Below are 25,674 nucleotides of genomic sequence, written 5' to 3'. Positions count from 1 at the left end.
TAAAATGAGGCTGTTGGGATGAGCCCTAATGCCACCTGACTAGTATCCTTATAAGAAGAGGCGATTAGGACACACAGAGAGACACCAGGAGCATTCATGCACAGGGACAATCTGGTGAAGAGGCAGCAGAAAGATGGTCATCTATAAGGTAAACAGAGAGGACCAGAACAGATCCTTCCCTTACGGTCCTCAGAGGAAACCAACCCTGCTGACACCTTGATCTTGGACTTCCAGTCTCCAGAGCTGTGAGACAATGAATTTCTGTTGTTGAAGCCACTCAGATTCAGGTATTTTGTTACAGTGGTCCTAGCATACTAATACAGCTGCTGAAAGTAATTTTTTAAAACCAATGTTCTCTTTGATGAGTTAGTTAGACAAACTCTCCTAGAAAAGCCATTAAAAATAACTTACTTTATGCCAATCACTCTCACCAAATAACAAATACATTTTTGGAAAGAAAACCAAACACCATTAATCTATCCCACTATATGCCATCTTTAGCCACTACATTTATCACGGCCTCATCACCATGTCCTTCAAGGAGAAAGAACATGAACATGTTAAAATCAGTATATGAGCCAATTCAGCCCAACAAGGATATTCTCAACACTGTGAGCTTGACTTTGAGTGATTTAGTGGCGGTTAAAAAGTCCAGGCCTGTACCCTCAAAGAATTCAGAGAATTCAGGCTTGAATTTAGAACCATGCTTTCCCCTGCTGAATTTCACCCTCTTAAACACACACAAACACACACAGGTTGGGAAGCATCAGGAAAGCCTGATGACACAAACAGATAGCAGGTGCAAACAGTCATTAAGAAAGGAAGGGCTGGGCTTCCCTGGTGGCGCAGTGGTTGGGAGTCTGCCTGCTGATGCAGGGGACGTGGGTTCGTGCCCCGGTCCGGGAGGATCCCACATGCTGCGGAGTGGCTGGGCCCGTGAGCCATGGCCGCTGGGCCTGCGCGTCTGGAGCCTGTGCTCCGCGGCGGGAGAGGCCACAGCAGTGAGAGGCCCGCATACCGCAAAATAAATAAATAAGCATCATCACACACACTCAGGCACACACACACGTGCTTGCACACACGCAAACACACACAGTTAAAAAGAAAAGAAAGGAAGGGCTCATTATGGCAGAGGAGCCTGGGGGGGGGGACCCTCAGAGATGGCCCTCTGAGTCTCTGCCCACTCTGTCCCACCTGCCAGCCTGCACTGCCATCTCCCACTCTCCAGACTCCTGCCTACCTTTGAGGGTAGGGCTCAGTCACCGTTTCCCCCATGGAATTCTGTCCAACTATCTCAGCCTCCGAGGACTCTCTCCCTTTTCTCAAATCCCATCACATGGATTACTTAAATCTGTCATTTTAATAACGAGACGGTATAAATCAGACTCACTTAGTGCCTCTTACTGAACCCTCATACTGATTTATATAGATGCTAGTATAAAGCATGACGGCCAGATGAATTAACATTTTAATGGCACTAGGGAAACAACTACCCTTTCCATTTTAATTAGTGGAATTTTTGAAACACCTGGCAGGAATAAGACTAAGGAGAGCGAGATTGGCCATCTCTTAAATCACTTTGAGGACGATTTGGCAAACAAGCTTACTTTGTATTTACTGCTGATGGACTCTATCTCCAAGCAGCACACACCGTTCCTTACAGCCCTGAGCTGAATCATTCCTTTGACAAACAAGCAAGAAAGGAAGGGGACCAGGTATTTCAATCTCTGCTCTACAGAAAAGGAAATTTAAACTAAAGCAGTGGTTTAAGAGCTGGAGACAGAGCAGCAGGAAAGCTACACCTTCTAATGATCATTTTCTAACGATCTAATCCCTCCTAGGTCTCCCCTCTGCTTGCCTAGGACTGAGGGTGTCAAATAGCCCCCAAATCTTGGGTCATACCTGGTTCAACCTCCTGGAGCATCAATTTTAAGAGAAAACTTGGAAGACATTTTTATATTAAAAAAGTGCAGACACATTACAAAGTAAACTGCAAATATCAAATGGAAGCTCATGGATAAACATCTACTTGCTTCTGGCAGCCTTGGCCTCCGCTTTGGACTCCCAGAAAAACGGGATAACTCTCCTCGCCTGTTGAGGTAATTTAGTGGAAATTTTAAAGAAGCTCTGGTAGGAATATATGTAGGTTTACATGATATAGTTTCTAGTAGTTTCCAGATTTTCAGATCTTCATCATAAATTTCTGGTTTTTTTCCTTTTTTTTTTAACAGAAGATAAAATTATATTTTCTGGAAAAATCTACACAAAGGTTAGGAGAAAGACAGGTAATGTTTATAACCAATACCCTCACTCATCTCCTAATTATTTTTTTTTTCTTATTCAACCAGGCAAATTCAGAGCCAATCCTTAAGGAAGCAGCTCCCTCAGCTGCCCCACCTTTGCCTTTAATTGCTGTTTTTGCTGTTCCCAAGTACACGCATGAGGAAAACAAGCGCACCTTTAGGGAGAATAATTACTGGAGCCTTATAAATTATTTTCACTTGAAGGGTTATGAAATGTACCAATGTTCTCTAGGCAGGGGAAAATTACATAGATCTGGGTAACACAGACACTAGCAATAATTAAACCGAGACTTTTAAAAAACATCCATCATTTTAGCATCTCATAGATCCTCTACGTAATCTTGGACCAAATACTTAATCCCTCTGTGCCTTAGTTTCATCATCTGTTCAATGGGAATGGTGATAATTATATTCCCTGCTTCATGGGGGTGCTACAGGATTGAGAAAAAATTACAAAACACTTAGAACTCTGCCTGGCACGTAATAAGCTCCATGAGAATATCTATTTTTTAAAAAGGCCCGTCCTTATCACTGCTATCACAACCCACGTTTGCTATTGAGCAGCTACTTCACACGATGGTTCATTTCGGCCTGGTGGGCCATTAAGACCCTCAGGTTTCTTCTCTCACATGAACTGCTTAACGGGGCCACCCCATCCTTTACTTTTTTTCATTGAGTCTTTGAACCCAAATGCAGAACAGGACCTTCAACCCTACTGTGAGCCAAAACATTCTAGTATTATTATCTCTTGTCCAGAGATAAAATGGGTCTCGGAGAGTATCCTCCCAGATCTGTAATTGCCACAGCTCTGATAAATGGCCCCTCTATGTCTCTCTCCTGATGAGTGACACCAGGAGATGCAGACTCAGGGACGACGCCTTGTGGTGTGTCCGCTCTTCCCACACCTTATCCTTAGGGATAGTATGATATTTCGTAAAACGCCTCTGCAAAGGCAGGACACACTTTAGATCATCCATGATGGGGAGGGGGGAGGGGACTGAGAATTCCGATTGGCAAAATATCTCAACACCTGGGGGCCTAGAGAAATGGGAAGGAGGAAGGTTACATTTTCCAGAAGGTGTTGATGATATTATTTGCAAGGTAAAAGACAGCCCCCCACTGTGAGCAGATGAAGTTAGCCTGGAAGAAACAATGGGGCAGCCGGGGTTAGGTATGCACGCCCATGCAGAGGTAGTACGATAAAGGACACACACTGCACACACACACACACACACACACACACACACACACACGATTCATAAAACAATACCTGCCCTTGCACATACAATGCACTCTGATGCGTTCTCTTCCCTTCTATTGAATTTCATGTTTTAAAAAATGCTGGTGCAACTCACTGCACTGATAGCATTTCACTAGAGTCACAGCCCACAGTGGACATGGCATGCACCAATCTACAGCCCCAGTAGGTTGACAGAAAAGAGAAAGAAGTCCGCTTGGCATACATTGAATTTGTAAATTCTCCTTTCCTAGGCGGTCTTGAGCTAGCTTCTCTAAGAATTTGCTCTGGAGGGCTGCCGGGATTCAGTGTTTCCTTCTTTTGAAGTCTGCTGGCTCTGCTCTCATTTCTCAAGCCTGCTCTGAGGGACTGTGAACGCTTTCCCTGCTCTAGGATGCCTGCTATTTGGGCCTTGAACAATCCAGCCTGGTGTCAGGGTTTCCAGATCCTCTTAAAGGGATTTGGGCTGCTCTCCTCACAATGAAAAGAAGGAAATCTATTGGTAGCAACTCAGCCTTCCCCTGTCACCTGTTAATATCACCTCATCTTCCATAAACACTGGATGATATTCCCGATTCGAACAAAACTCTTTATTGCTGGGCACCCCAGCTCCCGGCAGCCTCTCCTGCAGTCTGGACCCAATCCTTACAGCCGGGGGCCTTTCCTGCCTGCGTTCTCAGTGATGCGCCCCCAAGCGATGTACCTAAGGGCCACTGGCTCACAGTCCTAGTTTCCAGTCCTCCCCACTATTAACTGGGGGATTCAACTGGGAAAACTTAATATCTCAACCTAATTTTCTTCACATGTAAACTGGAAATACGACCACTTACCGCTAGGGTTTTCATGAGAATTAACTTACACGTGGGAGTTCCCTTCTCCTCCCTGGAGTAGCAGGGACATTTCCCCCCAGGCTCCCTTTGCTTTCTGAACACCACAGAAGGTTTCGTTTTCGTCAGATGAAATCCACAGTATTATCTGGGATTGCCCATGTCATCTAAACCGCGGCGGAAACCACAAAGCCTCCGAACAAGTTTCTAATGAGGCGACTCTTTGTCTTCCTCAATTGATTACGCAGAAAGGATGGAAACAGGGAGAAAAACGAAACCGATATTTCCCTCTAATCAGTAAAATGACCTGCAGGCAGGCGCCCCAGCGCAAACGAAATGAATTAACCAACCGTCAAGCCGGCATCATTCCCAGAGCCCGGCCCAAGGCAGGGGGCCCGCACCCGAGGGCTGCGGGCAGCGCGCTCCTCCTGGACCAGCAGGTCCCCCGCGCCCGGGTCGGGGGGCTCTCTCGCTTGCCAGGCACATCGGGGCTGGCCGTTCTCCCCCCGGGCGGGAGAAGGTGTGACTGGTCAGTAAGCGGGAGCGAGCGGAGGAAGCCCACCCTAGCCCCGAGCGCCGCGCTTTCAGCCTTTTCCGATGCCCTAGCGCAGGACACGCACATCATTCCGCTGCGAAGAAGGCTTTGAACTTGGGTGCTCTCCACGGGCCCGCACTCTTGCCCTGGGCACCCTCGAGCCCCAGATCTCCCCTCCCCGCTCCCACTCCCCAATTCCGCCAAACTAAAAACCACCCCCAAACCCCAGCGAGCCCGACCGTGGGAGCTGGAGGCGCACGCCCGCGGCGCCCCGTCCCGCCGGCGGTTACCGGCTCCTGCAAGGTGCGTGAGCGCCGCCGCCGCCGCCGCCGCCTCCAGCCGCCTGGCCGGTGGGTGGCTCCCGGCGCCGCGGTGCGGCGGGGACGCGCGCTCCCGACCTACGGCGGAGGCTTCGCGGGGCGCGGGGCGCGGGGCCGCCCCCGGCCCCACCCCACGAGCCCGAGGGCGCCGGGCCGGGAGGAGCGAGCTCTGCGGAACCCTCTGCGCCCGGGGGCGCTCTCGCACCGTCTGGATGAGAGCCTGCCGCGAGGAAGGGAAAAGGACCGGAGAGAATTGTTCGCCCTCCCGGCTGGGCAGTGCGTCCCCTTGGCCAACTTTGAGTGACAGGAGCCCAAGAGCTGAGCGAGAAGGAGTGATGCAGGATGGATGAGGGTTAGGAAAAATCCTCAGCAGTAGAGTTCAAGTTCAGTTATGCTGGGACCCTCCATCATGTGCTACTTTAATTACTACCTCAAATTTATCTCCTCCTGCCTCCTGGTACTGGCTCCCACCCTGTCAAATATCCCCCAAACGGGGCCCCCAAAGGATGGGACTGGGCCGGGCGTGGTTTCAAATTAGCTACGTGGCTCACTCCTCCCTTACAGTAAATATTTATCGAGTCCGTATTCCATGCCGGACACTGATCTGGGCGCTGAGAAAATAGCCTCCTGGAGCCTATATTCTAGTGTAGAGACAGGCAGTCAACAGAACCAATAAGTACATGTCCCATATGGATAGCGACACGTGCTGTAGAGAAGAACTAACTCAGGAAGGGCACAGAAAATGTTGATGGGGGGGGGGGGGGTAGTTTTAAACCAGGTGATCGGAGATGACCTCACCGTGGAGATGGCTTCTGAGTAAAGATCTAAAGATGAGGGATCAAATCCTGCTGGGATCTGGGGCAAAAGCACTTGCTGTGGAACTCTTACTGGGTGCTGCGTAAGATCACTTCCAGCCCTGAGGTGCGGTGACTCTAGAAGTTATATAAAATGAGTTTTTCCTTTTATACAATAGAATAGAATCAATTACCATAATTTGGAATAGTTTAAAGCAAAAAGCCAAGTTCTTTTATTATGGAGTGCGTTCATTCAATAAATATGCATCGTGCATCTATCATGATTTGGGCATTGTTTTAGATGCTAGGGATGCAAGAGTGAGCAAAACAGGAAGAAAAAAAATGCCTTCGTGGAGGTCACAGATACCTGACACAGTCTTCAAAATGTTTTTGTGTGTTTTTTTCATATATGACCTCACAATGATGGCACGAGGTGAGCGGATCAGGGATTCTCCCTGCTACACACAAGAAGCAAAGGCTTAGAGTGTCCAGTGAGTGGCCCAGGAGCACACCTTGAGTCATGGGGAAGGAGGAAAATCCAGCCTCACGAGCCCCTGCCCCAGGCCTCCGTGCAAGCCACGTCCTGACCTGTGGGCCTGGATTTCTGCTGTCCCAACTCAGACTTCCCGAGTGGGCAACACATCCTGAATTCCCTGAAAATTACTGCATTTTTAACATAGCAAAGAGGTTAAACCTCAGAAGCAGTGCTCATTACAAGCGTCATATATTTTCTTTTCTAAGCTGTGAAGTTCTCAAAGGCTGATTGTATTTTATCCATGTTTTTAAACTCCATGCCCAGCACATAGCAAGTGCTTTACCCACATTTGTTCATACAGAAGCGTACCTCATAAATATCAAATGCTGTTCTTACATTGTGTTTCTAAAGTATGCTGTTTTCATGAAATTACAGTACCTCAGAAATGGAAACTTATGCCATTTCATATGACTTCGAAGAAACTAGAAGAGTAAGATAAGGATCTGAGTATGGATAACAAAAATGCTTGGTACAACAGAAATGCTGGTCCATGTGTAGGAGTGATGTCTGGATAAAACAGGGGTCTGACCTCATCTCCACCTTCAATCACTGGTTATTTTGAGAATTGCATGATTATTTTTTTCAGTGATTTCAGTATGTTATGATTAATGAAATGCTGCCCTTTTGCTTTCCAATAGTTTAACTGGATTGTATAATCCATTATGACCACTGGATTTTATTTACCCAGAAGTGCAGTCATCTTGGGACGTCACAGGCATTCTCTGCACTTGGAAATTAAGAAAAGTAAACACATCTTTCCCTGGCAGGTTTCTAGCAGGTCTCTTTTTAGAGGGAGAAGTTAATGAAAAGATGGTAGCATGCTCCCTCCTCAAGTCCTCATTACCTGAGGGCAAAGCCAGATTAGACCTAGAATAGGAGAGGAGATATGTATATATGTATGTATATGTGTGTGTGTATATATATATAAATGCACACACATATGTATATATGCACATATACATATGCATATGTATGCATACATATATAAACATAAATGTATATTTATAAAAATATAGACTATATATTTATAAACTACATGTAATATACTATATGTAATAGATGACAAAGAGGGAATATTCAGTGGAAGGGAAAGGATGTCAGGTGAAAACAATGTGAAACTCACATCTATCTAGGCAGATGGGAAACCCTGCAAAAGCCCAGTCCTGAAGAGAGCTTGAAATTCACAGTGTATGTGCCCTGGCAAAATAATTGCTCACCCTTGTTCATCTGAGGGAAAAAAAAAGATAAAAATCAATGAATGGAATGAAGTTGTTTGGTGGGATCCGAGCAGTGAAGGAGAAGAATTGCAGCAGGCAGTGAGGAGGCAGGGGCCGAGTTAGAGAGACCCTAGGGTCGAATCTCTGCTCTGCCACTCACTTTTCTGTGCCTCAGTTTCCTCATCTGCAAAATGGGGATAAACATTGTCTCCAGGATTGTTGCAACTAGAAGGAGGTCACTTATGTGAAGAGTTTAGGATGGTGTCTGTCACAGGTAAATACTCATCAGGGCAGCAGCGGTTACACCTAGCTGTGCATGATGTTGGCAGTAATCACATGGCCACAGTCTTGGCCTTGTGGAGAAAAGACGAAATTTTGAGTCTGAGTCCAAAAGTAAGTAATTTTTGCTCTGGGCAAGTCAACGAATCTGTCCATGCTCCTCTTGGTGACAAGGCATCAGCCATCCAATCCTCACAAGTAACAACTAATTTTGTTTCAATTCCAGAGTCACATGAAAAGTGGAATCAAGGATGGCCTACTTCAAAGCAGCCTCATCCCCAGAAAAGGGAACCCTCCTATACTATTGGTGGGAATGTAAGTTTGTACAACCACTATAGGGAACAGTATGGAGGTTCCTTAAAAAACTAAAAATAGAACTACCATATGATCCAGCAACTCCACTCCTGGGCATATATCCAGAGAAAACTCTAATTCAAAACGATACCTGGGACTTCCCTGGTGGTGCAGTGGTTAAGAATCCGCCTGCCAATGCAGGCGACATGGGTTTGATCCCTGGTCCGGGAAGATTCCACGTGCCACGGAGCAACTAAGCCCATGCACCACAACTACTGAGCCTGTGCTCTAGAACCCACAAGCCACAACTACTGAAGCCCGCGCCTAGAGCCCGTGCTCCATAACAAGAGAAGCCACGCAATGAGAAGCCCGCTCACCACAACAAAGAATAACCCCTGCTAGCGGCAACTAGAGAAAGCCCATGTGCAGCAATGAAGCCCAACACAGCCAAAAATAAATTTATTTAAAAAAAAAAAAAGAAAAGAAACCTGCACCCCAATGTTCGTAGCAGCGCTATTTACAATAGCCAAGATATGGAAGCAACCTGAATGTCCATCAACAGATGAATGGATAAGGAAGATGTGGTACATATATACATACAACAGAATATTACTCAGCCATAAAAAAGAACGAAATAATGCCATTTGCAGCAATATGGATGGACCCAGAGATTATCATACTAAGTGAAGTAAATCAGACAAATATCATATGACATCCCTTGTACGTGGAAATTAAAAAAAAAAGATACAAATGAACTTATTTACAAAACAGAGGCAGACTCACAGACGTAGAAAACAAATTTATGGTTACTAAAGGGGAAAGTGGGGGGCAGGGGGATAAAATTAGGATTTAGGGATTAAAATATACACATAACTATATATAAAATAGATAATCAACAAGGACCTACTACATAGCACAGAGAATTATATTCAATGTCTTGCTATATCCTGTATCTTTTCCATCATATATGTATACATGTACATATATCTATATCTGCATCACTTTGCTGTATACCAAAAGCTAACACAACATGGTAAATCAACTATGCTTCAATTTTAAAAAATTAAAAATAAAAAAAACAGCCTCACCCCAAGATCTGAGTGGGTTTTGCTTCCAGTAGGCTTTCCATGAAACTAGAACCTCTCCCAGGGAGACAATGCCGCCGCTTGCCGTAGTTCATGTCCATGTTGTGGTTTTTCTCTGTGCCCAAGAACATTTTCTAGAGCTGGGTTGCTTCCTTTTCACAAGATGTGATAATGGCTTAGGGAACTCAAAGTCTGGCACATAAGCAAAACCTAATGAGGGGGCAAAAATCCCCAGGCAGTAGTTTTCAAACAGAAAAGAAGGTTTTCACTGCTGTTTTGGGAGATCTCAGAACATGGCTTTCCTTTGCTGAGAAAAATGGACTCTGTGACATTTGATCTCAGCATGGATTCCCCAGTGCAGGGCTCCCTCAGCTTTCCAAGGGAGGAGGCACTTTATCTCTGGGAGGACAAGATTCAACAGCAGGTCTGCAACCCACTCTCCTCATTAAAGGGACAGAGGTGCCCCTAGGAAACAAAGAAGGTATCTTGGTCTAATCTCCTTGTAAAGATGCTAATGACAGGTCCCCTGCCAAGCAAAGTAATTGAATTCCTGGTGGGAGAGTTCTTCCCTAAGGAAAGGTTTAGCCTTGGGTACTAGGTTGCCTAGGATTGCTTCTGGTAAACAAACATGGGCTTTGTGAACTTCTGGGGCAGGGCTCCCTGTCACAGGCATTTAAGCTCTGTAACCAGCTAAGTATAAAAAGGAGAGATTGCAAGACTAAAACGGTCCTCTTCTGTATGTAATATGACCTGGGCACATCCCTTAGAGACCTCGTGTATTCCCCTGAGCTAGAGTGGGTCCAGTACTTCAAGAAAGGGCCTGAAGACCTGTGTTGACAGTCTTAGGCTGGTCCCTGCTTACGCCGTGCCTTTTGATTAGTTGTCTCCTTGAAATTATCAGGAAAGCTTGACCCCTCCACCCCACCCCCGGATAAAATCTGATTCCTTTGAGTCTGATTGGACAGTCTCATCTTGTGATCAGTCAGGAGTCTGGCAGAGGAAGAGGGAGGGGTTTGTTCAAGTGTCAAGTAGCAGGCATCAGTCTGCTAAGTGAGCTTCATGCCTTCTCAGGAGGGTCCACAAACCCTTCGCAAGATGGGCAGGTGCCCATTTTGAATCACCTTTGAGATCTGCCAGAGGTAAGGACCTGGGACTTGGTCCACCAAGATAGGCTAGATGAGTATCAAAAGGAGAAAGGGATGGAACTGAGAAACCAAGGTGGAGATGTCATTCCCATCAGACCGGAGATCAGTTTTGCGATTACCTAGAGATGTAGGATAGGGAGGGTGGGAGGGAGGCTCAAGAGGGAGGGGATATGGGGATATATGTATGCATATGGCTGATTCACTTTGTTGTACAACAGAAACTAACACAGTATTGTGAAGCAATTATACTCCAATAAAGAGCTATTAAAAATAGATAAATAAAGGGCTTTCATTATAAACTGCTCTTGGAATCTGAATTTAGCTAAACTCATAACATCAGAGCAGAACAGTTATACCAAACCGTGTCAAATCTAGACAGATGGATGGAATATTTGAATAAAAGCAGTCAATCAAGCAAGACAACCATGCCAAGTGGGAAGAGAGGTATTTTCCAGGTAGCACGCAGATCAGTGGGTCACTGGGCACCCATCCCTTCATCCCGCCTCCAGCTCTGCCTCTTACCGACCCCACCACCTGAGTCCACCTTTGTCCCTGGACTTCCCAATTATTTTAATTTTCTACCCATGTCCTCTTTCATTTTTAGCCCTGTGGGTTCAGCCTTGGTAAGTTATTTGCCTTATAAGAAAAAACCAGAAGTTCACAAAGCACTTTCTTCCTCATCATGGCAGGAAGATCAGTGCCCTTTAATCTTCTGGAGAGGATTAAACTGTATACTGCTTAAATGAATCCATAAGCAGCATGTCACCTTAAATTCAGACTATGAATGTGCCTGTAGTTCCTTTAGTCACCAGAAACAGTTATCCATAGAGGTTGGATGAGACACTGAGCTGTCAGTTCCCTCCCAGGACAGGTGAAATCATTTAACTCAAAAATCTGACAAATGGGACAAGCTCTGGCTTTAGATAGCAATTACATTCTTTGAAAACCAGTTTTTCCCTTCAGCTTCTGAGGAAAACTCAGGGCTTGTACTGCTGATTAGAGAGCACAGTTTTTGCCAAACTCTAATGGATGTCCCCCCAGATTTTGGAAGCAGAATGAACACCGAATCATCAAAGAGCAATCAACTGTGGGCTCCAATTCAGACGTCTCTTTGGGTGGGAGAGGTTTAGCTCTATACAAGATGGAAGTTTTAAATCAATAACTCATGCCTCCTTATTCAGCACCACCAAACCAGCTTTACAACAAATGTTAAAGGAACTTCTCTAGGTAGGAAACACAAGAGAAGGAAAAGAACTACAAAAACAAACCCAAAACAATTAAGAAAATGGTAATAAGAACATACATATAAATAATTACCTTAAATGTAAATGGATTAAATGCTCCCACCAAAAGACATAGACTGGCTGAATGGATACAAAAACAAGACCCGTATATATGCTGTCTACAAGAGACCCACTTCAGACCTAGGGACACATACAGACTGAAAGTGAGGGGATGGAAAAAGATATTACATGCAAATGGAAATCCAAAGAAAGCTGGAGTAGCAATTCTAACATCAGACAAAATAGACTTTAAAATAAAGACTATTACAAGAGACAAAGAAAGACACTGCATAATGATCATGGAATCAATCCAAGAAGAAGATTTAACAATTGTAAATATTTATGCACCCAACAGAGGAGCACCTCAATACATAAGGCAAATGCTAAGAGTCATAAAAGGGGAAATCGACAGTAACACAAAATAGTATGGGACTTTAACACCCCACTTTCACTAATGGACAGACCATCTAAAATGAAAAAAAATAAGGAAACACAAGCTCTAAATGACACATTAGACAAGATGGACTTCATTGATATTTATAGGACATTCCATCCAAAAACAAGAGAATACACTTTCTTCTCAAGTGCTCATGGAACATTCTCCAGGATAGATCATATCTTGGGTCACAAATCAAGTCTTGGTAAATTTAAGAAAACTTAAATCGTATCAAGTATCTTTTCCGACCACAACACTATGAGACTAGATAACAATTACAGGGAAAAAACTGTAAAGACAATACAAACACATGGAGGCTAAACAATATGCTACTAAATAACCAAGAGATCACTGAAGAAATCAGAGGAAATCAAGAACTACCTAGAAACAAGTGACGATGAAAACACGACAACCCAAAACCTTGGGATGCAGCAAAAGCAGTTCTAAGAGGGAAGTTTATAGCAATACAAATCTACTCAAGAAACAAAAACAATCTCAAATAAACAACCTAAACTTACACCTAAAGCAAGCAGAGAAAGAAGAACCAAAAAAATCCCAAAGTTAGCAGAAGGAAAGGAATCATAAAGATCAGATCAGAAATAAATGAAAAAGAAATGAAGGAAACAATAGCAAAAATCAATAAAACTAAAAGTTGGTTCTTTGAGAAGATAAACGAAATTGATAAACCATTAGCCACACTCATCAAGAAAGAAAGGAAGAAGACATAAATCAATAGAATTAGAAATGAAAAAGGAAAAGTAACAACTGACACTGCAGAAATACAAAGGATCATGAGAGATTACTACAAGCAACACTACGCCGATAAAATGGACAACCGGGAAGAAATGGACAAATTCTTAGAAAAGCACAACCTTCTGAGACTGAATCAGAAAGAAACAGAAAATATAAACAGACCAATCACAAGCACTGAAATTGAAACTGTGATTAAATATCTTCCAACAGACAAAAGCCCAGGACCAGATGGCTTCACAGGTGAATTCTATCAAACATTTAGCGAAGAACTAAAATCTAGCTTTCTCAGACTCTTCTGTTCCAGACTTCTCACCCAGCCTATGGTGGTTGTCAGTAATCTTGGCATTCCTCGGGTTGTAGATGCATCACTCTGAAATCTGCCTCCACTGTCATTCTTACAAGGATGCTAGTCATATTGAACAAGGGCTCCGTCTACTGTGGCATGACTTCATCTTAATTTATACCTTACTTACATGTGTAAAGACTCTATTTCCAAATAAGAGGCTAGGACTTCAACATATGTTTTTGTGGGACACTATTCAGTTCACAACAGTCAGAAAAAAATTTTCCTGATTTTAACAAAAATGACTAAGGGGAAAGAAACAATTTTGTGTAAACTATTTTATGGACCTATTCACCCCTAAAAATGTAAACCTTTGACTTAACCTATGAAACTTCAATATCAGAAAGTTACGTTTTATATAGAAGGCCAAAACAGATGGGTGGCTTTTAACTCATCAGGTCAGTACCCTTTGGCCTCATTAAAATAATCCATTTGAGTTGCTACACTTGGGCAATATCTAGTAATTTCCTGTTTGAAGTTGACTTCTAGCAACGGACTTATCATGTATGATGAGACCAAAATTTAGGGTGTTGGAGTTTAGGCAACTCAGATATTAGAAGCTCAAGGAAAGAATCAAAGCTGGGTATCCACTTTGGATGTTTCCTACATGACCCACCAAACTTGGAGTGCTTCCGATGGACTTCCAGAACAAGAATGCTTGGAAAGTAGTTTTTCTGATTTCAGAACAGTAACACGAGAGTTGCTCTAGCAGCAATTCCAGTGAAACTGGCTCCATCGGGTGTTGTTCCTGTCATCCCTGGAGAGATCCTGGCCAGAAGTACGTTGCCATGGACATTCAAGTTAAGCCAACCCAAACTTTGAACAAAGCCAGCCAATCAGGCAGCTTTGAGAAAAAGGCAGAGTAGAGACAAATCATCAGTCATTTGTGACTGACTCTTCCATTTTTACCTGTTGAAATTAAATGTATAAAGCCCTTAATTTGGGAACATTATAAGTACCATGAAATCAACAACTATATAGTAATTGCTTTGACTTCCACAATTTTCCCCAACATTTTACAGTGAAAATTTTCAAGCATACAGCAAAGTTGAAAGAATTTTATGGTGACCATCACCTGGATTCTATTATTAACTCTTCACTGCACTTGCTTTCTCATATGTCTATCCATTGGTCCAACCTTCTAGCTACCTATCAATTTATCTTATTTGTATGCATTTCAAAGTAAGTTACAGACATTAGTTCATAACCTCCTAAATACTTCATGCATATCATTAACTGGGGATTTCCACAGCTTAAAGAGCTGTGGAACAGGCCACATAAATCATGAGACATTTATAGCATAGTACCTCCATAATGATAATTTGTTTCATGGTAAAGTGTCTTAGATAGCATTCCCCAAGCACTTGAGTGAATATCTGAAATATAAGGCAAGAATGGTTATAAGGTTTATATTAAGATATTTCATCAACAAAATATTTAAGGGACTTCCCTGGTGGTCCAGTGGTTAAGACTTCACCTTCCAATGCAGGGGGTGCGGGTTTGATCCCTGGTTGGGAAGCTAAGATCCCACGTGCCGCATGGCCAAAATTGTAACAAATTCAATAAAGATTTAAAAAATGGTCCACATCAAAAAAAATCTTTAAAAAAAACCCCAAAATATTTAAAAACTCGTTGAGACATCTTACTCGCAAATATTGGTACTATATCCCTTCCTGGGTGTATATATAAGAACTTGGGTTGGTATTACTTCAGAATTCAGGCCTCACAAGTTCCCAGCTGTCCTATAACTACACTGAATGTGCTGACTTAAGTCCTCTCCAAAGACCAGAATCATTCTCTCTCTACCAGGGCATCTCTCACAATGTTTCTTCTACTACAATCCTCTCAAATACAAGTTTAAACTCTAGGTCTCACCAATAAAAATTTCATAAAGCATTACCTTCTATTTTATTAATATTTGTCAAACACTATCTTTCCATTAAAAAGAAAGCACTCTTGCCCCCTCTGTTCTCATGGGTTGCTGACATCGCAGGGATTGCCTGGATAACATAGCCCCATTCTGACAGAAAAAGATTCAAGTAAGACATAGAATTTCATCGATTAATTGGAGAGAGAGAACAAGGACAGGGAGACATTCATAAACTTAAAAATTGAATGAAGCAATTCCCTCTTTATAAGAAGATCAATAAACAGAAATGTTATAGAAAACAAACTTACGGTTACCAAAGGGGAAATGGCAGGGAGGGATAAATTAGGAGTTTGGGGTTAGCAGATACAGATAAACAACAAGGTCATCCTATACATAAATCTATACCTATATTTTTATTATTATGCTGTACACCAGAAACTAACACATTATAAATCAACTATACTTCAATAAACAAATAAATATTCAAAAATTTAAGCAATCCCTCCACCCTGCCAAAAAAAGAAAACAGAAATGCTAGAACTCAGGGAAGAGATGGCAAAGCAATGGGAGGAGATGAAACAAGAGCTGGTGGAAATCGGCAAAGAACTGGAAAAGAAAAACCATAGAAATAAGACAAATTTGGAGGGAGCACAAATCAAATCAAACAGACACTGTAAAGTAATCAAAACAGAAAAGAAACTTACCTCTTTAGAAGTTGAAAAGAATTAGAAAGAAAATGAGAAAGAAACAGGCAAACGAAATCCAACACATTGTTAAAATTATCAAATAAGCAAAGAAAAAAAGACTTAAACAATATGAGGATTAGAGGGACAGAAACAAAATGATAAACATGACACACCCCCTGCAGTAGAGAAACTGTAAATGGTATGTGTCTGGCAATATAAAAGTGATTTAACTATCACAGAGTGGAATGGGAAGATGGGGGAAAAAAAGGTGGGAAGAAAAGCACAATGATCTGTAATATACCTGAGTCAAAGGATGTCATTTAAGGCTGTAAAATGAAGTAATATAAATACTAGCATATATAAATCATACAAAGATAAATTTTAAAAATTGTTTCTTACCAAAATTAGGAGGTGTGGGGCAGCAAGTTGAAGGGAGAACAGGAAAATAAGCTTGTTTTATTATTGCACATAGTAAGGAAAAACAGATATCGTCTCTAAAGAAATAAAGGGCTAAGGGTATTACATATGTATAATTACACAGTAACCACAAAACAAAAACACTAAACTTCCTAAATATCAGATGAATCATCCACAGTGTAAAATAAAGATCACAGACTGAAATACATTTTAAAAACGATAAAGGGAATTCCTTGGCAGTCTAGTGGTTAGGACTCCGTGCTTTCACTGTCGAGGGGACAGGTTCAATCCCTGGTCAGGGAACTAAGATCCTGCAAGCCATGCAGCACAGCAAATAAATAAATACTCTGAAAACTGCATATATAAAAAAAATAACAGAATTAAGACTACATACGTCTTTTAAATCAATAAATATAAACGGACTGAACACATCTATTAAAAGAAAAAGAATTGTAGACAAGTTCAAAAAGTAAAACACAACTCCAAGCTGTGTGTAAAATACTTATTTAAAACGAAGTGATTCAGAAAGACTGAAAATAAAAGCATGGGAAAAGTTATACCAGATAGATATAAACCGAAAGCAAGCAGGGGTTCCAATCATAAAATCAGAATAGATGGAGTACCAGAAAAAGAATATTAAATGAAACAATAAAAGGACATTTTATAATCCCAAAACTTGCAATTAATGGTGACTGTATAAGAGCTACAAATATTTACTTGAGCATGAAAAAACATAGCATCAATTTTCATAATTCAGAAAGTAGGAAATACCAGAAAGGTTGACAAAAACATGTTTCTAGTAGAAGCTTAATTTTTCTCTCAGTCCATGAGTGAGAGTGAGGATTTAGAAGATTTGAAATTAATAAGGGAGATAAATTAATAAAAATTCAATACCCAGAAAATAGAGAATACGTCTCTTTTTCAAGCAACCATGGTAGAGTCAACCAAAGTTGACCAGACTAAGCTATGAAGAAAGTCTCAATAAATTCTTTATGATAGTGAGTTTTGTCATCGAGAAAATGAATGCCTTTCCACTTGCCCAAGTATTTTTTCCTTCAGGAGCATTCTATCATTTACTTCACACAGGTCTTTGCCTAATTATTGGTACACTTATTTCTTGATAGTTTATCTTACTTGTCACTCTTGTTAATAGACCCATTCCATTAAATTGTTATACTAACTATACATACGGATACATAGAGAAATATATACGTGTGTGTGACTATATATACATTTCTGAATATTAGTGCTACACTATGCTCCTTTACTGAACTGTAGATTTTTCAGCTGATTTTTGTTGCCAAATAACCAGAAACTGCAGTCAACTTCCCAGGAGCCCTATAGTCCTGAGGAGGGTGGCCGGCAGGGGAATCTGGAGGTTTCTGCAGACTCAAAGCAGCTGAAGCCCACTCAACTGCCTTCACTGCTGGAAGAGAACATGATTTCTGCCTTCTTTCCACCTGCCAAACTCTTATAATGTGCATTTTATTCATACAGTATAAACTGCACCCATAGGGGCAAAGGGAGTCTAGTAAAAGTACTTTCTGGCTTCAAATTCACCTGATATAGGAGAGGGCATACCAGGGGGTGGGAATGAATGCTGGTTGACCAAAAAAAAAAAAAAAAAAAAGAAGTATCCAGCACGAATATAAAATATATGAAAAGTTTTTGAGATGTCAATAAGATATAGAAAAATGGTGGAAGGACATAAACAGTTTCCCAAAAAGTTGGTATAGGTATGAATAACAGTTCACAGAAAAGGATGCCTATTTAATGCCTCTTAAATATATGAAAAGGATGTCTATACTCACTCACAAGAAGAGAAAAGCAGATTGAAAGTATCCCTAGATACCAGTGTCCATTGTTTGGAAACACCATAAAGTCGGTAACACACTGTATTGGTGAGTGTATGAGGAAACAGGAACTCTCCATGTATGTGGTGGGAGACTGCGATTTGGTATTACCTGCCAAAATTACAATTGCACACAAATATTTCACTTCACTTAGAAATTCCACTTCAAAGAACTTATCCTCTAGATATACTTACACATGTGAAATTGAAATAGCAAACACCTGCATACAACCTAGCTGTCCATCAATAGGGGATTGGTTAAATAAATTATGGTACAGTCTTCAATGGATGATTATGTGTATTAAAAAATGGAGAAAAACTTTGTGTACCACTTTAGAAATAGTTTCAAGACATTAAGTGACAAAATCAAGGTGCAGGACTTTACAAAGAGAAATCTTTTGTTTTAAAAAACAGAGGAAAAATCACATATTATTGCATTGGCATTTAGGTGCTAAAAATTCTGGAGTGGCATATAGGAAACTAACAGTAGTGATTATCTTTGGAGAGGACAATAAGAAATGGGCAGGTGGAGGACAGAGCGGGGAAGATACTATTGGGATTTATGGTTGAATTATATAAATGTGTTGCCTAGTCAAAAGTAAATAAAGGATTTTCTTAAGTGAAGAAGACTGAAGAAGGAAAAGAACTTGGCAGAAGTTCAGTGGAATGCTAGAAGGGCAACATCAAAAGACCTGAGAATAAGCCCCATGGAGAGTGAGTGTGATTCAGCCTAGAAAAGGGAAAGCTGAGAGGTGACGGAACAGAACTCCAACATACAAGACGGCTGCTGGCCATTTGCCATCTTCCCTGAAAACACCAAGCTAAAATGGTTTAGCTTGAGTATCCAAATTAGACTCTGAAAACAGAACTAGGTTAGCAAAAGAATATATGGACTTGCTTTCACTAAAGCCAACCAGTCCTTGAAATATAGAGCTCTGGGTTCACTTGCTTAAATACCCTGAACTGGCTTTTGGTCCAACTGCTTTAAAACAGAATACAAAGCCCTTCACAATCCGCACCAGGCTACCTTTGAAACTAGGGCTATGGCCAGACACCTTCTGCATTCCTCCTTTCACAAGATATACCCTCACATCTGGCATGTTTATAACTTCCTGTTTTTAAAATCTCCTATGCTTTTTCATGCCTCCATGCCTTTGCTGATACTGATCTCACTTTCTGAAATATCCTACTTATCTTCCTAAAGTGCCCCTGCTCACTCTTGAGACCCAAGAAGTAACCCCTTTGTGAAACCGTTTCAGAGCCCTCCCAAATCATGGCATAATTTGCTGGGCCCTCCTATGCCTTCCCAAGTCAAATGGTCATGTCTCTTATTTCATTGTTCACGAGACTACATGATGATTAGTGGAAGAGAGGTTTGGTGCCCCACTAAAGTTGGCAGATATCAGATGTTATCTTTTTATCCTTAGAAACCAATATGGTGGCCCATGGTTAGCACAGGACCTGGCCTCAAATCATGCTTACTGTTTGGAGAGTGAGGTGTAAAAAAAAATGTATTTGAAAATAAGAAAATTTAGGCACTCGCTCTGTGCTTATATATTTCAAACACTTTGATGGAATGATTACTGGTCTGCTCTCCTATGTTTACAACTTCAGAAACAGAATCCAAGGCAATCTGTGGGATGTACTAAACAGATCCTGAGCATACTGGAATATATTCCATTTCAAAAGATGCACAGTGGGTTTGACATCGATGGGGAACATAAATGTGCAAAAACGTGCTCTGAAAGTGAAGCGCCATCTGTTGTACATCATTACTTGAAAAGGATGATCATTTGGGTGTGTATTTTCTGATAACATGTGTACTTAAAACTTCCAAACTTAATGTACCACTAATTTACTTTAGCATTTTTAGTTCTTTTCCTTAAGGAGAAAAAGAAAAAAAAAGCCCACAAATGCTTCTGCCTTGACCTTACCAGCACCCGTTTCCACATCACCCATCACAAAATAAACAGAAATAGGTCCTCTTTAAGAAGCCTTGGTTTTAAAAATGGGTTTCTTACATGTCAGAAAAATATATTTTAATTTATAAGAAGGTTCCAATCAGCAAGTTCAATCTCAGGTTCATATTTTACATCCAAAGTCTTATTCAAACACCCGAGTCCCTGTGCAATCATTTTATCGTAATTGAGTAAATTACCCATAATTATTGTACGTGATCATATCATTTATCAGGAAATTGAATCAAGCAGAACTACCTATGCCTTATTTCAGTCCTATTTTATACTGAATCTACACAAAAGAAGTGGAAACACTCTCCCCTGAAGTTAGGCTGAGTTGGGTTGGACTTGCCATTCCAACACTACGGTTGGACCGTGGGCAAGTACTCACCCTCATTAAACCTTTGTTTCCTCCCTTATAAAAGAGGAACAATAATAACAACATGTCTTAGAGAGCTTTGTATTAGAAATGTGTTGCATGTAGTACCTGGTAATTAATAGGTTCTCAATAAGTTTTGGGGTTTTTTCCTAAATCATGATTCCATCTGCTAATCAGTATTTTCTTTGACTTATCGTAGTTTCCTCAGTCTGGAGCACCTGTGCCATCCTCCTACCTTACCCTAATCAGGCAAACTCATCTTGGTGCTTAAATACCAGTGTCAACTTCCCTGAGAAAACTTCCTGATTCCTTCCAACTTTTCTAGGCCAGGTTAGTCATCCTTGAATATTCTGCTTACTTCTGCATTACCCTTGTTATACTGCTACGTAATATTTATTTACTCATCTGTCCCCCACTTTAGTGTAAGTTCCTTGGGAAGAGAGATTGTGTCTTGATCTGTGGTAACTTTGTACCCTCTAACACCGTGTCTGCATTTAGAAGGGAAATAAAAATAAGAGCTCTTAAAATGCTTTTATTCAAATAGCTGGAATTAAAGACCCTGTAGGTATTAATAAGATTTTGATTAAGAACTCAAGGTGAAATTTCCTATTATGGTAAATATTTAAAATATTCTAAGTCCTGAATTAGTCATTACTCTTCTCAAAAAATAAAATAGTGGTACCTTTTTTTGTTAATCTAGAGAATCTTAGGTTTTGAATCTAGTGTTTTCTTTGCCATATAAGTAAAATAAAATGGCAACTCTGCTGAAGCAAATTCAAGCACAACATGGACAATGTCCACAATGTATGTCCATAATGTCCAAAGTCCATAATAATGTCTCAACAAACCTAAAACACAGGGTCTTTCATTTTAACCTTTGGGAGAAAGGTTAAAAAGTTTCAGTGATGAGTGTTTACCAGCTGTTTTATGTATTTAATTCCCTGATGAACTATGTTTCAGGGTGGAGTAATACTGGTTTCAGGACAGGGCAGGAAATATGTAAGAATCCTCAATATTGCCTTCAAATCCCTCTCCACGCGGATATGTTTCATCAGTTAAGATTAATTTAATTAACAAGATCATTTTTCAAGATGGAAAATACCACTATTGAAAGTGAAGCAATCATTTGAATGCTATAATCAAGCACTCAATTAAAATTAGAACCACACCTTGCTAATTAAGTTGGAGGAAGCTTACACTAGGAGTCTGAAAGGCTCAGACTCTTACTCTCTATACTTTTGGTGCAGGACAGTATATCCAGATTTTATTATTGTTGGAATCTGCAGAGATACTCTACTTCAAAAGCCAAGAAACCTGGTTTTTCAAACCAAAAGCATGCAGAAATCTAAAATAACTCACAGAGTTTTTAACACAAACAGAGAAAAAGAAAGATTTTTTATTTATAAGTACCCCTTATTATCTAAAGAAGAAGGATTCCACCATGGGGAGGAGGTGAAAGGGTCTGAGCTCTGTAATATAAACTAGCTTCCCAACCAAGCCTTCGTTAAAATGTCCACTTCTCACCAATGCTTGAGGGAGGGGCTTTTTATTGGAGAATGAGGAGACCCTCTGAGTTCTGCTCCCAGACAGTCACAGAGTGAGGACAAAAGCTGTCCCCAGGATCCAGCCACATCTGTCTCACACAATTATTTTAGTCTTTTGGTTTGATTCAAAACCCCAAAGTGAGCAACTAATTTCATCACTGACAGAGCTGAAAGAAAAAGATAAACTAACTCCAACCAGCATAGGGATTATACATCCTGCAGGAGTTTGCTCCTGGGGACTGATGAAAAACAGTGATGTTACCTGGAGTCAATAACGGAAAAACTCTTTAGAAATCATTGAAATCGAGTTTAATGGGCCACGCGGTCACAGTCTCAACTGGAACAGCTCTACCGACAGAGCTGTAAATATTTCCCTTCTAAATCACAACAGTCCAATATAGCATGGCTCTGTAGTAAAATCCTCCCTCCTGGCTGATGAAGTCCGTTGCCGTGGTAACAGGGGAAAGCAGCAAGTGGCAGAAAATCATGTTCCATCCCCAGCATGATGCCTTCCCCTTTCACAAAATAACACCAGCACTCAGGCAAAGTAACAAAAAAGAAAAGCCCTAACTGTGAACACTCTAGAATGCACAAATACTGTCTCTTCCTTGCTCCACTCCACCCATCTTCCTACCCCACCCCATCACCTGATCCCTACCAAAAAAATGTTTTTTGATTCATCCTTCCCCTTACCACAACTCTCCCTTCTCTTTGGACAGATTTGATAGTGATAGTGTCATTTTGTAGTTTTTCACAAACGTTCACGGGCAGCCAGGAGCCAGGACAGACCCAGTAACACCCCCAGTTCCCAATTCATCCACCCTCCAAGTCCAAACAAGCCCTGCTAGATCCTTACCTGTGAAGTGAATGCATCCCCTCCCCCTCCAAACTGATCTACTTTCCCAAGTTCCTCATTTCTTATCAAGGTGTGGCCACTTTTCTCTGGTCTCAGATTCATAATTCTGGTGTCACGTTTTACTTCCGATCTTCAGGCCACACCAGCTGCTAAGTTTTTCAGATACTTCTTTTTGGTGTCGCTGGACTTCATCCCTTCTTCCGCCCTCCGCAGCAACTTGCCAAATGCGAAACTTCGTGACTTACACTTCGTGTGCTAACCTCTCTCCTGGCATCATATTCTTTCTCTCTGACCTATTTCCTAACCCTTGTATTATAATGTAGAAGTCCAAAAAGATTTTTCTTTTCTCAGCCTTCAAAAATCAGAGAAATGCTTGGAAAGCAAGACCTGCCCTTGTTGAGGAAATGATCTGAATCAGAATCAGCTGCTTTTGGCTAGAAGCTCAGTCTAGAGGGCCTGAAAGTGGGTGGAACTATTGTGGTTGAGGTGAGGGGAAGGATTTGTCTGTTACTCAGCAGAAGAGGAAGGACGTGGGAACCAGGGAGATGGCAGAGGCTTTGTACCCCAGGGTCCCCGAAAACTTTAGGGAAGTGATCAAAGTCACAAAATGCCTGATCTTACTTAGATTTTGGTTTTGTTTATTTTGTGGGGTTTGTATTTGTGTGGGGCAATTGGTGAAAGTGCTGTGCTTGTCATCCAGGTTGACATGGCAGGCCTTAGGCAGCCAGTTTGTCTTCCTGAGACAGGGAGCTGAGGGAAAAACTATGAATATATGAGTAGTAAGAAATGCTCAAAAACATAGAAGGGCTCTGGACTCTCATTTGTCATGTTTGACTATCTGAAGGAGGCCCTGGGTGATGCCTAGCATACGTTTTAGTAAATTTATGTAATTTTATAACCTGCCTTTAACACTTCCTGGCCCGAGGGCATAAAAACAAACAAACAAATAAAAATTTTAAAATGTGAATAAGACACTTTATACATTGTGACTATAACTTTGTAAAAACTATTTATATGAAAAAAATTAAATATACCAAAAGATCAACTGTTTGGTAGTGGAATTATGTATAAATTTTCTCTTTTTCAAATGTTCTGTAATATGGTTATATTACTTTTGCTTTACATTTTAAATAAGTAATTATGAAGGCTATATAATAACGTGAGGAACTGTTCATGATAGAGTGTATTTTTTTAAATAGAATAAAAGTAGTACTGTGGTATGTCTGCAATAATGTAAAATAAAAATACAGTGCAGGTATCCTCCACTCTTTGAAAGCTCACTTTACACCACTTCACGTTTATGAAAGGCTTACATTAGCACCTGTTTTTGCTAATGGAAAGAAATCCTAAAAGGATTTTTGTTTTTGTGAAGGAAGGTGAAAAGCAACAGTAGTGTTCAACGTTTGTTTTGCAGTGAGCTGTTAGAGGCAGCGTGCACCCTGAGCAGAGAGAGTGGCACCACCAGCTCCTTCCCTGGAACTACACTCAGCATCTCACCATCAAGTTGCCTTAGCTTTAACTGTGTCTGTGAGCATCTGCGCTTTAATCTCAATTTGTTTTGTGCATCCCTTAGCTAGATGTGTTCTAGGGTAACTGCTTCTTCACTTTACGCCGTTTTGATTTACAAAGGGTTTTGTAGGAATGCTCTATTTTGTTTCTTTTTTAAAATTAATTAATTAATTAATTTTTGGCCACGTTGGGTCTTCGTTGCTGCGTGTGGGCTTTCTCTAGTTAGGGCAGGTAGGGGCTACTCTTCGTTGTGGTGCACGGGCTTCTCATTGCAGTGGCTTCTCTTGTTGCAGAGCACAGGCTTTAGGCGTGCGGGCTTCAGTAGTTGTGGCTTGTGGGCTCTAGAGCACAGACTCAGTAGTTGTGGTGCATGGGTTTAGTTGATCTGAGGCACGTGGGATATTCCCGGACCAGGGCTCGAACCCGTGTCCCCTGCATTGGCAGGCGGATTCTTAACCACTACACCACCAGGGAAGCCCCTCTATTTTGGCTATGGAGGAAACCCGTGTATGTAGACAAGGGGTGGAAAAGTGTTAAAAATGGTCCCAGTTTGATTTTTATGGGAAGCAGACTCTGAGACAGAGTTGGGTTCGACACGTTTATCAGGGAGCCCTTAGGATCAAGATCTGTGGGAAGGAGGAGGCGGAAGCAGGGAGGGCAGGGAGAAGTGTAGCTGAACTGGTTCCTGGCAGTTGTCCCCGCTGGGCCAGAATCCCTGTCCTGTATGGTCCCCCCGCACCAGTCACTGGATGTGGGCCACTCCAGGGAGTGGCGGCCTCGGGAGAGGCACTTCTCTGCTGCATGGACCTCCATCTGAAGGCTGTCTGCTGACAACACTTCTAGCAGCTGAGCCAACAATTTCTTCCTTGAAGGGGGCTCTGAGCCACACATACACACATATAATATGAATTCATATGTACAGCAAAGTGATTCAGTTGTACATATATATTCATATATACATGTCCATAACTGGGACAAAAATGAAAACATTTTGTATAGAATGGCAGGATAAAATGTCATTTGAAAACATTTTTTGTGTGTAAAAATCCCTTTTAATTTTGCTACGTCAAATGTTTATTTCTATAGAATGGGGCTTTTAATAGTATCCATCTCATAGCGTTGCTGTGAGAATTAAGTAAGATAAGAAATGCAAAGCACAAGGCCTGGCACAGAGTGCCCAATATTATTATTGTTCTTTGTTTCTAACTCTTCCTAAA

The 25,674-nt window shown here is 41.5% G+C and overlaps 1 protein-coding gene across 2 annotated transcripts in view; it reads right to left on the bottom strand.

The window, feature by feature from the left end:
* MRAP2 (melanocortin 2 receptor accessory protein 2) overlaps positions 1 to 25,674 on the bottom strand; it is a 100,080-nt gene that overhangs the window by 50,234 nt on the left and 24,172 nt on the right. The window contains exon 1 of one of the 2 annotated variants that reach the window (XM_033867533.2): positions 5,142 to 5,289. The exons of the other annotated variant lie outside the window; for it this stretch is intronic. The gene's annotated coding sequence lies outside the window, so the exon portion shown is untranslated. Of the gene's footprint in view, positions 1 to 5,141; positions 5,290 to 25,674 lie in introns of those variants that run through there. 2 annotated transcript variants of the gene reach the window in all.

Source organism: Tursiops truncatus, chromosome 12 (assembly GCF_011762595.2).
Source record: "Tursiops truncatus isolate mTurTru1 chromosome 12, mTurTru1.mat.Y, whole genome shotgun sequence".
Taxonomy (NCBI): domain Eukaryota; kingdom Metazoa; phylum Chordata; class Mammalia; order Artiodactyla; family Delphinidae; genus Tursiops; species Tursiops truncatus.
This window is presented reverse-complemented; position numbering and strand designations above follow the sequence as displayed.